Genomic DNA, 14,683 nt, shown 5'->3' with positions numbered 1-14,683 from the left:
AGAGAGAGAGGAAATCGGAGGTAGGAGAATGAGATAATGGGGCAGAGAGAGAGACTGGGGGAGAGAGAGACTGGGGGGGAAAGAGGGGAGAGAGAGAGAGAGACTGGAGCAAGAGAGTAACAGACTGGGGAAAGAGAATGATGGGGAGAGAGAGTGATGGGGGGAGAGAGAGTGGGGGAGAGAGAGGAGTGGGGGAGAGAGAGAGAGACTGGGGAAGAATGAGAGACTGGGGGGCGAGAAAGAGATTTGGGAGCGAGAGAGACTGCGGGAGAGAAAGAGAGAGAGTGGGGAAAGAGAGAGAGAAACTGGGGGAAAGAGAGAGAGTGGGGGAGAGTGAGAGGGAGTGGGAAAGAGAGATGTGGTGGAGAGAGAGAGAGACTGGGGGAGAGAGAGAGAGAGACTGAGAGAGAGAGAGAGAAAGAGTGGGGGGAGAGGAAGAGGGAAAGAGAGAGACTGGGGGAGAGTGAGAGATTGGGGGGAGAGATAAAGAGACTGGGGGAGGGAGAGAGAGTATGGGAGAGTGAAAGAGAGTGGGACAGAGAGATAGAGAGGAAGGTGAGAGCTAGAGAGAGACTGGGGCAGAGCTAGAGAGAGACTGGGGGAGAGAGAGAGAGACTGGGGAGAGAGAGAACGAGTGGGGAGAGAGAGAGAGGCTGGGGGAGAGAGAGAGTGACTTTGGGGAGAGAGAGGCTGTGCCAGAGAGAGAGACTGGCAGAGAGAGAGGAAGGGAGAGACTGGGCGAGGGGGGGGTGGCGCGGAGAGAGAGACTGTGGAGGAGAGACAGAGAGAGAGAAAGAGACAGAGAGAGAGAGAGAGAGTGACTGGGGGGAGAGAAAGAGAGGGAGAGACTGGGGGAGAGAGAGTAAAACTGGGGGAGAGTGAGAGAGTGGGGGAGAGTGAGAGTGGGGGGGGGAGAGAGAGAGGAGTAGAGAGAGAAAGACTGGGGCAGCGGGAAAGAAAGAGAGAGGCTGTGAGAGAGAGAGACTGGGGAGAGAGTGAGAGACTGGAGGAGAGTAAGAAAGAGAGGGACTGGGGAGAGGGAGAGAGACTGGGAGAGAGAGAGAGATTGAGGGAGAGAGAGAGTCTGGGCAAGAGAGAGAGAGATTGGGGAGAGAGAGAAAGAGAGAGACTGGGGGAAGAGAGTGAGAGCGGATGAATGAGATTTGTTGTGAGTTAGAACATGGGCAGCCGAGTTTTGGATGACCTCAATTTATGGACGGGGTCGGCCAGGAGAGCATTGGAATAGTCAAGTCGAGAGGTAACAAAGTTATGGATTTCTACAGTAGATGAACTGAGGCAGGGTGTTAAGTATCGAATAACTCCACGAGGCTAAGTACGGTGAGCGAGTTCAAGCATGACCTTACTCCAGTAAGCATGACTTTACTGCCAGGAGGGCAGGAAAAAGAGTGGGAGAGCTATAGTGATAGGGGATTCTATTGTAAGGGGAACCAAGACTCCAGGATGGTATGTTGCCTCCCTGGTGCAAGGGTCAAGGATGTCTCGGAGCGGGTGCAGGTCATTTTGAAGGGAGAGGGTAAACAGCCAGATGTCGTGGTACATATAGGTACCAACGATATAGGTAAAAAATGGGATGAGGTCCTACAAGACGAAATTAGGGAGCAAGGAGCTAAATTTTAAAAAGTAGGACCTCAAAAGTAGTAATCTCAGGATTGCTACCAGTGCTACATGCTAGTCAGAGTAGGAATCGCAGGATAGCTCAGATGAATTTGTGGCTTGAGGAGTGGTGCAGAAGGGAGGGATTCAAATTCCTGGGACATTGGAACCGGTTCTGGGGGAGGTAGGACCAGGACCAGTACAAACCGGATGGTCTGCACCTGGGCAGGACTGGAACCAATGTACGAGGGGGAGTGTTTGCCAGTGCTGTTGGGGAGGGATTAAACTAATATGGCAGGGGGATGGGAACCTATGCAGGGAGACAGAGGGAAGTAGAATGGAGGCAGAAGCAAAAGATAGAAAGAAGAAAAGTAAAAGTGGAGGGCAGAGAAACACAAGGCAAAAAGCAAAAAGGGCCACATTACAGCAAAATCCTAAAGGGGCAAAGGGTGTTAAAAAGACAAGCATGAAGGCTCTGTGCCTCAATGCGAGGAGTAGTCGGAATAAGGTGGACGAATTAACTGCGCAGATAGCAGTTAACGGATATGATGTAATTGGCATCATAGAGACATGGCTCCAGGGTGACCAAGGCTGGAAACTCAACATCCAGGGGTATTCAACATTTAGGAAGGATAGACAGAAAGGAAAAGTAGGTGGGGTGGTGTTGCTGGTTAAAGAGGAAATTAATGCAATCGTAAGGAAGGACATTACCTTGCATGATGTGGAACCTCTTTGGGTGGAGCTACGGAATGCCAAAGGACAGAAAACACTAGTGGGAGTTGTGTACAGACCAACAAACAGTAGTAATGAGGATGGGGACAGCATCAAACAAGAAATTAGGGATGCGTGCAATAAAGGTACAGCAGTTATCATGGACGACTTTAATCTCCATATTGATTGAGCTAACCAAACTGGTAGCAATGCAGTGGAGGAGGATTTCCTGGAGTGAATTAGGGATGGTTTTCGAGACCAATATGTCGCGGAACAAACTAGAGGGCTGGCCATCCTAGACTGGGTGATGTGTAATGAGAAAGGTCGAATTAACAATCTTGTTGCGCGAGGACACTGGGGTAAAATGTAAACCACAAGGTGATAGGAAGGGACAGTATGTATGAATATAAAGGAGCTGCAGGAGGGGTCAAAACGAAAAATTATGGTTTCAAAACTAGTATTAAAACACTCTACCTAAACGCACGCAGCATTTGAAATAAAGTAAATGAGTTGACGGCACAAATCATTACAAATGGGTATGATTTGGTGGCCATTACAGAAACGTGGTTGCAGGGTGGCCAAGACTGGGAATTAAACATACAGGGGTATCTGACAATTCGGAAAGATAGACAAGAAGGGAAAGGAAGTGGGGTAGCTCTGTTTATAAAGGATGATATCAGGGCAGTTGTGAGAGGCAATATTGGCTCCAATGAACAAAATGTTGAACCATTGTGGGTGGAGATTAGAGATAGTAAGGGGAAAAAGTCACTGGTGGGCGTAGTTTATAGGCCCCCAAATAATAACTTCAGGATGCGGCGGGCAATAATCAAGAGAATAATGGAGGCATTAATCATGGGGCATTTTAACCTACATATCGATTGGTCAAACCAAATCGCACGGGATAGCTTTGAGGAGTAATTCATAGAATGCATACGGGATTGTTTCTTAGAACAGTATGTTACAGAACCGACAAGGGAGCAAGCGATCTTTGATCTGGTCCTGTGTAATGAGACAGGAATAATAAACGATCTCCAAGTAAAAGATCCTCTAGGAATGAGTGATCACAGTATGGTTGAATTTGTAATACAGATTGAGGATGAGGAAGTAGTGTCTCAAACGAGCTTACTATGCTTAAACAAAGGAGACTACAGTGGGATGAGGGCAGAGTTGGCTAAAGTAGACTGGAAACACATACTAAACTGTGGCACAATTGAGGAACAATGGAGGACTTTTAAGGAGCTCTTTCATAGTGCTCAACAAAAATATATTCCAGTGAAAAAGAAGGGCGGTAAGAGAAGGGATAACCAGCCGTGGATAACCAAGAAAATAAAGGAGAGTATCAAATTAAAAGCCAATGCGTATAAGGTGGCCAAGGTTAGTGGGAAACTAGCAGATTGGGAAAATTTTAAACGACAGCAAAGAATGACTAAGAAAGTAATAAAGAAAGGAAAGATAAATTACGAAAGTAAACTTGCGCAAAACATTAAAACAGATAGTAAAAGCTTTTACAGATATATAAAACGGAAAAGAGTGACTAAAGTAAATGTTGGTCCCTTAGAAGATGAGAAGGGGGATTTAATAATGGGAAATGTGGAAATGGCTGAGACCTTAAACAATTATTTTGCTTCGGTCTTCACAGTGGAAGACACAAAAACCATGCCAAAAATTGCTGGTCACGGGAATGTGGGAAGGGAGGACCTTGAGAAAATGACTATCACTCGGGGGGTAGTGCTGGACAGGCTAATGGGACTCAAGTTAGACAAGTCCCCTGGTTCTGAGGAAATGCATCCCAGGATATTAAAAGAGATGGCGGAAATTATAACAGATGCATTTGTTATAATCTACCAAATTTCTCTGGACTCTGGGGAGGTACCAGCGGATTGGAAAGCAGCTAATGTAATGCCTCTGTTTAAAAAAGGGGGCAGACAAAAGGCAGGTAACTATAGGCTGGTTAGTTTAACATCTGTAGTGGGGAAAATGCTTGAAGCTATCATTAAGGAAGAAATAGTGGGACATCGAGATAGGAATAGTGCAATCAAGCAGACGCAACATGGATTCACTAATTGACTGGAATTCTTTGAGGTTATAACGAGCATGGTGGATAGAGGTGTACCGATGGATGTGGTGTATTTAGATTTCCAAAAGGCATTCGATAAGGTGCCACACAAAAGGTTACTGCAGAAGATAAATGTACGCGGAGTCAGAGGAAATGTATTAGCATGGATAGAGAATTGGCTAGCTAAACGAAAGCAGAGAGTCGGGATAAATGGGTCCTTTTCGGGTTGGAAATCGGTGGTTAGTGGTGTGCCACAGGGATCGGTGCTGGGACCACAATTGTTCACAATATACATAGATGATCTGGACGAGGGGACAGAGTGTAGTGTAACAATATTTGCAGATGACACAAAGATTAGTGGGAAAGTGGGTTGTGGCGAGGACACAGAGAGGCTGCAAAAAGATTTACATAGGTTAAGCGAATGGGCTAAGGTTTGACAGATGGAATACAATGTTGGAAAATGTGAGGTCATCCACCTTGGGAAATAAAACAGTAAAAGGGAATATTATTTGAATGGGGAGAAATTACAACATGCTGCGGTGCAGAGGGACCTGGGGGTCCTTGTGCATGAATCCCAAAAAGTTAGTTTGCAGGTAATCAGGAAGGCGAATGGAATGTTGGCCTTCATTGCGAGAGGGATGGAGTACAAAAGCAGGGAGGTCCTGCTGCAACTGTATAGGGTATTAGTGAGGCTGCACCTGGAGTACTGCATGCAGTTTTGGTCACCTTTCTTAAGGAAGGATATACTAGCTTTGGAGGGGGTACAGAGACGATTCTCTAGGCTGATTCCGGAGATGAGGGGGTTACTTTATGATGATAGATTGAGTCGACTATGTCTTTACTCATTGGAGTTCAGAAGAATGAGGGGTGATCTTATAGAAACTTTTAAAAATAATGAAAGGGATAGACAAGTTAGAGGCAGAGAGGTTGTTTCCACTGGTCGGGGAGACTAGAACTAGAGGGCATAGCCTCAAAATACAGGGGAGCCAATTTAAAACCGAGTTGAGAAGGGATTTCTTCTCCCAGATGTTTGTGAATCTGTGGAATTCTCTGCCCAAGGAAGCAGTTGAGGCTAGCTCATTGAATGTATTCAAATCACAGATAGATAGATTTTTAACGAATAAGAGAATTAAGGGTTCCAGGGAGCGGGCGGGTAAGTGGAGCTGAGTCCACGGCCAGATCAGCCATGATCTTGTTGAATGGCGGAGCAGGCTCGAGGGGCTAGATGGCCTACTCTTGTTCCTAATTCTTATGTTCTTACGGCCCTTGGGGAAGAGTGACCATAATATGGTAGCATTCTTTATTAAGATGGAGAGTGACACAGGTAACTTCGATGGTATGAAAGTTGACTTGGCTCGGATACACTGGCGAATGATACTTAAAGGGTTGACGGTGGTTAGGCAATGGCAAACATTTAAAGATCACATGAATGAACTTCAATAATTGTACATCCCTGTCTGTAGTAAAAATAAAATGGGGAAGGTGGCTCAACTGTGGCTAACAAGGGAAATTAAGGATAGTGTTAAATCCAAGGAAGAGGCTTATAAATTGGCCAGAAAAAGCAGCAAACCCGAGGACTAGGAGAATTTTATAATACAGCAGAGGAGGGCAAAGGGTTTAATTTGGAGGGGGAAAATCGATTATGAGAGGAAGTTTGCTGGAAATATAAAAACTGATTGCAAAAGCTTCTATAGATATGTGAAGAGAAAAAGATTAGTGAAAACAAACGTAGGTCACTTGCAGTCAGATTCAGGTGAATTTATAATGGGGAACAAAGAAATGGTGGACAAGTCAAACAAATACTTTGGTTCTGTTTTCACTAAGGTAGACACAAATAACCTTCCGGAAATATTCGGGAACCGAGGGTCTAGTCAGAACAAGGAACTGAAGGATATCCTTATAAGGCGGGAAATTGTGTTCGGGAAATTGATGGGATTTATGGTCGATAAATCCCCGGGGCCTGATAGTCTGCATCCCAGAGTACTTAAGGAAGTGGTCCTAGAAATAGTGGATGCATTGGTGATCATTTTCCAACAGTCTATCGACTCTGGATCAGTTTCTATGGACTGGAGGGTAGCTAATGTAACACCACCGTTTAAAAAAGGAGGGAGAGGGAAAGCGGATAATTATAGACCGGTTAGCCTGACATCAGTAGTGGGGAAAATGTTGGAATCAATTATTAAGATGAACTAGCAACGCATTTGGAAAGCAGTGACAGGATTGGTCCAAGTCAGAATGGATTTATGAAAGGGAAATCATGCTTGACAAATCTTCTGCCATTTTTTGAGGATATAATCAGTAGCGTGAACAAGGGAGAACCAGTGGATGTGGTGTATTTGGACTTTCAAAAGGCTTTTGACAAGGTCCCACACAAGAGATTGGTGTGCAAAATCAAAGCACATGGTATTGGGGGTAATATACTGACGTGGATAGGGAACTGGTTGGCAGATGGGAAGCAGAGAGTCGAGATAAATGGATCCTTTTCAGAATGGCAAGCAGTGACTAGTGGGGTGCCGCAGGGCTCCATGCTGGGACCCCAGCTATTTACAATATACATTAATGATTTAGATGAAGGAATTGAGTGTAATATCTCCAAGTTTGCAGATGAGACTAAACTGGGTGGCGGTGTGAACTGTGAGGAGGACGCTAAAAGGCTGCAGGGTGACTTGGACAGGTTAGGTGTGTGGGCAAATGCATGGCAGATGCAGTATAATGTGGATAAATGTGAGGTTATTCACTTTTGGGGAAAAAACACGAAGGCAGAATATTATCTGAATGGCGGCAGATTAGGAAAAGGGGAGGTGCAACGAGACCTGGGTGTCATAGTACATCGGTCATTGAAAGTTGGCATGCAGGTACAACAGGCGGTGAAGAAGGCAAATGGTATGTTGGCCTTCATAGCTCGGTGATTTTCAGGGAGGTCTTACTACAGTTGTATCGGGCCTTGGTGAGGCCTCACTTGGAATATTGTGTTCAGTTTTGTTCTCCTAATCTGAGGAAGGACATTCTTGCTATTGAGGGAGAGTACAGCGAAGGTTCACCAGACTGGTTCCCGGGATGGCAGGACTGACATATGAGGAGAGACTGGATCGACTGGGCCTGCATTCACTGGAGTTTAGAAGGATGAGAGGGGATCTCATAGAAACTTACAAGATTCTGACGGGACTGGACAGGTTAGATGCAGGAAGAATGTTCCCGATGTTGGGGAAGTCCAGAACCAGGGGACACAGTCTTAGGATAAGGGTAGGCCATTTAGGACTGAGATGAGGAGAAACTTCTTTACTCAGAGAGTTGTTAACCTATGGAATTCCCTGCCGCAGAGAGTTGTTGATGCCAGTTCATTGGATATATTCAAGAGGGAGTTAGATACGTCCCTTATGGCTTAAGGGATCAAGGGGTATGGAGAGAAAGCAGGAAAGGGATACTGAGGGAATGATCAGCCATGACATTATTGAATGGTGTTGCAGGCTCAAAGGGCCGAATGGCCTATTCCTGCACCTATTTTCTATGTTTCTAAATTTCTATGTTTCAATTCTCAAAGTGAGGATTCAACATGGCCGCCAACATTATATCCACAGCTTGCAGACATCCGCCAGTGACCATTAGGACTCTGACAGTCGTGGCCTCCGGTAGCAGGTCAAACCCAGTTAACATACAAACATCATTCCCCCCAAAGTCCTTGGTACAGATTGTATTTCCAAGTTGAGACGGTCCGGGGCATTCCGCTCCCTCGTTGATCTTCTCAGTTCGAACCCAAGCATTGCTGCATTGCGGAGCAGTTGTTCTGACAGGACTGTCGGGATGGTAGGTTCGTCTTCGTGAATGACACAAGGGTCAACTGATGTTTGGATTTGTGTTGTTTGGTCAATGATGATGTCATCTTCAATTTGTTCTGGTTGTCTGTGAATCGCAGTTTGGTTTGGTCGATGTGCTCTTGCATGTTTAGCCATTTAACAGTTTGACTACAAATACCCTGTTCCCTTCCTTGGCCAACACAGTGCAGCAACCCACTTTGGACCAGGACCATAATTCAAGACAAACACAGGGTCATGAACAGTAATGTCACATGATACGGCCGTGCGATCGTGGTACCATTGCTGCCGTTGTGTTCTGGTTTCGACATGATTATTGAGATCCGGGTGTAATAGAGAGAGCCTGGTTTTGAGGCCACTCTTCATTAACAGCTCGGCAGGGGGAACCCCGGTGAGCGAGGGAGGTCTCATCCAGTAACTGAGCAGAATGCGGGACAAGCGGGTTTGTAGGGAGCCATGAGTCACGCATTTTAGGCTCTGCTTAATGGTTTGGACTGCCCGCTCCTCTTGACTGTAAGACGCGGGTTCGAAAGGGGCAGACCTGACATGCTTGATGCCATTATGGGTCATAAACATGTGGAACTCCGAACTGGTGAAACACGGTCCATTGTCGCTGACAAGGACGCCGGGCAGGCCATGGGTGGTGAACATGGCCCGGAGGCTTCAATAGTCGCTGTGGATGTGCTGGATGACATGATTATGCATTCAATCCATTTGGAGTAAGCGTCCACTACCACTAAAAACATTTTGCCGAGAAAGGGGCCGGCAAAGTTTACGTGCATCCTTGACCACGGTTTGGATGGCCATGACCACAGACTCAGCGGGGCCTCCACAGGTGCGTTACTCAGTTGCATGCAAGTGTTGCACCGATGCACACATGACTCCAAGTCCGAGTCAATGGCGGCCACTAAACGTGAGACCTGGCAATGGCCTTCTTCATGACAATGCCTGAGTGGGTACTGTGTAAATCTCACACAAAAGTTTCTCTGCCAGTTTTTGGCATAACAGACAATCAGATTGAATAGACAATTCATCTTTGCGGCGACTATAAGACTTAATTTCATCCTGGATTTCCCTGGGGAATGGCAGACCAATTTCCATTTAGGACACACCTTTTTACGCTTGACAATACAGGCTCCTGGCTGGTCCAGGTCCTAATTTGCTGAACCATGATGGTTGACCCCTCGCTCTCGAAGGCATCCATGACCAGCAGCAAGTCTGCGGGCTGCGGCATTTCCATCCCGGTTGTGGGTAATGGTAGCAGGCTAAGCGCATCAGCACAGTTTTCAGTGCCTCGTCTGTGGCGGATGACACAATCATAAGCGGATAATGTCAGTGCCCACCTTTGAATGTGGGACGAGGCATTGGTGTTTATACCTTTGCTCTCAGAAAACAATGAAATGAGCGGCTTGTGGTCTGTTTCAAGCTCAAACTGAAGCCCAAACAGCTAACGCCTCTTTCTCTGCCATATTATAGGCTCTTTCAGCCTTAGACGCATATGCAACTGATTGGAGTTTGCCTGATACATTGGCTTGCTGGAGCATACAACCGACCCCACATGATGAGGCGTCGCAGGCCAGCACTAACCGCTTACATGCGTCATAGTGTACCAGTAGTTTATTGGAACATAGCAAGTTCCTGGCCTTCTCAAAGGCTCTGTCTTGAGATTTGCCCCAAAGCCATTCGTTACCCTTTCTCAGCAACATGTGCAAGGGCTCTAGCAATGTGCTCAAACTAGGTAGAAAGTTACCGAAATAGTTGAGAAGACCCAGGAACGAACGCAGCTCCGTCACACTCTGGGGTCTGGGTGCATTCTTGATGGTCTCTGACTTCGAGTCCGCAGGCCTGATGCCGTCTTCTGTAATCTGTCTCCCCAGGAATTCGACTTCTGGTGCCATGAAAACGCACTTGGAGCATTTTAGCCTGAGTCCCATTCTGTCCGGACGACGTAGAACCTCTTCCAGGTTGTGCAGGTGTTCGGTGGCATCGCAATCGGTGATCAGGATGTCATCTTGGAACATGACAGTTGTGCGGACAGACTTCAGCAAACTCTCCATGTTTCTCTGAAATATGGCTGCCGAGCGAATTCCAAAAGAGCATCTGTGGTATATAAACAGTCCTTTGTGCGTGTTGATGCACGTCAGTTTTTCGAAGATTCGACCAGCTCCTATGTCATGTAAGCGGAGGTCAGGTCCAATTTGGTGAATGACTTCCCCCCCTGCTAGCATTGCAAACAGGTCATCAGCCTTGGGTAACGGGTACTGATCCTGTATCGAGACTCGGTTGATCGTTACCTTGTAGTCGCCGCAGATCCTGACCGTGCTATCACTTTTCAACACCGTGTAGGATTTACCAATATTTCACAAAGATTCCTGGAACCTTTCCCCTGCAGAGGAGAAGAATCCCTTTCTGGACTTTTAAAATGGAAGGAAAAATTTCGGGACACAAATGAGTTTTAAAGGGGGAGACGAGGCCTGCAGGGGATAAAAGGGGATACATTCATGGAGACCTCCCCCAGTGTTTGGACTCACAGGAAAGGGAATTTAATTTGGAACTATCTACCAGAAAGTTTGAAATCCTAAAGTGCACATGGAAGAAACTACAAACTTTAATCGAATTTGGGATTTTTAAAAGGTGAATGTTGGGTCTGCAAGAAAAGGGGTGGGGTCAATCTCTAAAGGGCCAGTTTGGACATTGGAGCTAATCAAATTGTCTGGGAACAGTTTACCCTCGAAACTTGCCCCGAGAAAACATTAGCATTCAAACAATCAACCATGGAAGAAACATTATCACCCCATCCAGAGGATCCAAATGTCACATACATATTCCAACACCTTTTCAACAGGCATAGAAATATGTGGCTCAGGCCAGACTAGCACAATGGACGAGAGCTCATCAACTTCGAAAAGCCTATTATTAACGCCAGATTAAAACCACTTCATCAAGTTCCAGTTAGTTGGGCTGCAAAATCGAAACAAAGAGCTGGGCAAGATTTGGTGGGAGATAAGGAAGCCTTTTTGGGGTATATCTATTCCTAGTTTTACCAGGAAAATATACAGACTCGAACACAGGCACAGACACAAGCAGCCGGAGCTGGGGAGTGAAGAAATGGAGTAGTGAAGGAAACTACTAGAACTCATCAAGAACTGACCGAGCACGAGGACCACGAAACGGAAGGTTGTCAGCAACCAAATTGACAACCACTCTACAATCTACTTCGGAACGACCAACGGGTGAGAAATTACCAAAAAGGACTAACTAAAACTATTCCTAACCAAAGAAAGTGGGTACTTACCCCATACATCCAAAACGCAACTTACTGCATCAACAGACGCACCCCAACTGAAGATTACACAGTCCGAATTCCTCTCCTCCGACCGGGGTACGGCTCGCCTAGAAGGCCAAGTGCAGCGAACCCCAAAACCGCGATTCACTGGCAACTGTCAAAAGGGATTAGTGAGCATAGCCCCTGAACCCCCAGAGCTGTAACCTAGTTAGTTAGGGGAATTGGGTGCGGGGAGGCTGGGATAACATGTGTAAATGTATCTGCATTCTCCCCTTTACCCCATTTAGAGTTTAATTCCCCACAGGCTGTAATTTTACATTTTATTCCACTCCACTAGCTACTGGTTGCCAACCAGAGAATGAACCATTTATCCCGACTCTCTGTTTTCTGTTAGTTAGCCAATCCTCTATCCATGCTAATGTATCACCCCAACTCCGTGAACTTTTATCTTGTGCAGTCACCTTTTATGTGGCACCTTGTCAAATGCCTTCTGGATGACCAAATATACCACAACCACTGGTTCCCCTTTATCCACCCTGTTCGTGACATCCTCAAATAATTTCAACAAATTTGTCAAACATGGCTTCCCCTTCATAAATTCATGCTGACTCTGCCTGACCAAATTTTTCTTTTTCAAATGTCCTGCTACTGCTTCTTTAACCTATCACAAGATGCCCAACTATGTCCTTAAATTGTAATTATCTGAACGATAGTGCAAGTACCAGAAGTTGCACACAGTTCACTAAATCTCTGACTTGAAACACTAGACTAAATGAACTGAGAACTTTAATTTTCTGTTCCCAAACTTACCTGTACTAGAATTAATCTGCTAAGTAATATTTTGAGAAATCTTAAATGTTTTGTGATTCACGGCTATGATAAGCTTATCAGTACAACAAAAACAAATGATAATAATGTGTCCCACCATCCATGACCCCAAACACTCCTTCCAGATGAAACAGCGATTTACTTATACTTCTTTCAATTTATTATGGTGTATTTGTTGCTCACAATCCAGTGTCCTCTACATTGGGGAGACCAAATGCAGATTAGATGATCACTTTGCCAAACACCTCCATTCAGTCTTCTGCTTGATGTCATTTTAATTCTCCGTCCCACTCCCATTCTGACCTCTCTGTTCTTGGCCTCCTACACTGTTCTAATGTAGCTCAATGGAAGCTCGAGGAACAGCACCTCATCCTTTGATTAGGCAGTTTACAATCTTCTGGACTCAACATTGAGTTCAACAATTTCAAATCATAACCACTGCTCCCAGTTTTTCAGACAGTAGCTGTTGGTACTGGTTCTACTATTAGACCCATCTTTTTTTACTTAACTTGTCCCACTATCATCCCCTTTTGCCTTGCACCTTCATTCCTTTTGTCATTTAATCTCTCCCGCCTTCCACCCTATCACAAACCTTTCTTTTTGTTCTTTCCTCCCCTTCCCCCTTTCCCTGCCTCTGTAAAATATTACTTAGCAGATTAATTCTAGTACAGGTAAGTTTGGGAACAGAAAATTAAAGTTCTCAGTACATTGTACATTAATGATTTAGACGAGGGGATTAAATGCAGTATCTCCAAATTTGCGGATGATACTAAGTTGGGTGGCAGTGTGAGCTGCGAGGAGGATGCTATTAGGCTGCAGAGTGACTTGGATAGGTTAGGTGAGTGGGCAAATGCATGGCAGATGAAGTATAATGTGGATAAATGTGAGGTTATCCACTTTGGTGGTAAAAACAGAGAGACAGACTATTATCTGAATGGTGACAGATTAGGAAAAGGGAAGGTGCAACGAGACCTGGGTGTCATGGTACATCAGTCATTGAAGGTTAGCATGCAGGTACAGCAGGCGGTTAAGAAAGCAAATGGCATGTTGGCCTTCATAGCGAGGGGATTTGAATACAGGGGCAGGGAGGTGTTGCTACAGTTGTACAGGGCCTTGGTGAGGCCACACCTGGAGTATTGTGTACAGTTTTGGTCTCCTAACTTGAGGAAGGACATTCTTGCTATTGAGGGAGTGCAGCGAAGGTTCACCAGACTGATTCCCGGGATGGCGGGACTGACCTATCAAGAAAGATTGGATCAACTGGGCTTGTATTCATTGGAGTTCAGAAGAATGAGAGGGGACCTCATAGAAACGTTTAAAATTCTGACGGGTTTAGACAGGTTAGATGCAGAAAGAATGTTCCCAATGTTGGGGAAGTCCAGAACCAGGGGTCACAGTCTGAGGATAAGGGGTAAGCCATTTAGGACCGAGATGAGGAGAAACTTCTTCACCCAGAGAGTGGTGAACCTGTGGAATTCTCTACCACAGAAAGTAGTTGAGGCCAATTCACTAAATATATTCAAAAGGGAGTTAGATGAAGTCCTTACTACTCGGGGGATCAAGGGTTATGGCGAGAAAGCAGGAAGGGGGTACTGAAGTTTCATGTTCAGCCATGAACTCATTGAATGGCGGTGCAGGCTAGAAGGGCTGAATGGCCTGCTCCTGCACCTATTTTCTATGTTTCTATGTTTCTATGTACTGACTTAAAACTCATTACATCTCTAACCTTTTCCTGTTCTGATGAAAGGTCATCGACCTGAAATGTTAATTTTGTTTCCATGTCCACAGACAGATGCTGCCTGCCCTGCTGAGCATTTCCTAATTTTTCTGTTTTTATTATTAACAAAATCATTTTCTGTCTCAAGCTCTTGTATTTGTAAAGATGGGAACATATTGGACCAGGCCAGACAAGTTATATTTCCCAACACCAGCAATATTGTTGTTTTTGGGTATCAACTATTATTTCTCATTATCAGAAATGGAACGGGAAAAGATCAGTTGTCACATCAAGCCCACTACTTTCTAACCGTGTACAATTTACACTGTTATGAACTAGCCCCAATTTATTCCATCTCCAGAGGGAGGTCAATAATCGTTGGGAAAAACTGCCAAGAGGATAAAACCCCATGGAATTTCTCCCTGACCCTGAAAGGGCAGTGACCGAGGGCAACGACCTTTCAGCCACGCACAGTTCAGAGCTAAAATAATGTTCACTTTAAATTCAGCTCAGTTATGTCAGGATAACGGTTCTTATGAATCACTGAAAATATACTATTACACAGTGCTGCGATCTATTCATGGTGCTCTTGCTGATCTGCTGAAATGAGATTATTTTTGTAAATAATCATTTATGAATTTTTTGTGGACGAATTGCTG

The sequence above is a fragment of the Pristiophorus japonicus genome, chromosome 2 (assembly GCF_044704955.1).
Source record: "Pristiophorus japonicus isolate sPriJap1 chromosome 2, sPriJap1.hap1, whole genome shotgun sequence".
In the NCBI taxonomy this organism is placed as follows: Eukaryota; Metazoa; Chordata; class Chondrichthyes; family Pristiophoridae; genus Pristiophorus; species Pristiophorus japonicus.
Note: the sequence above shows the minus strand (reverse complement) of the source record.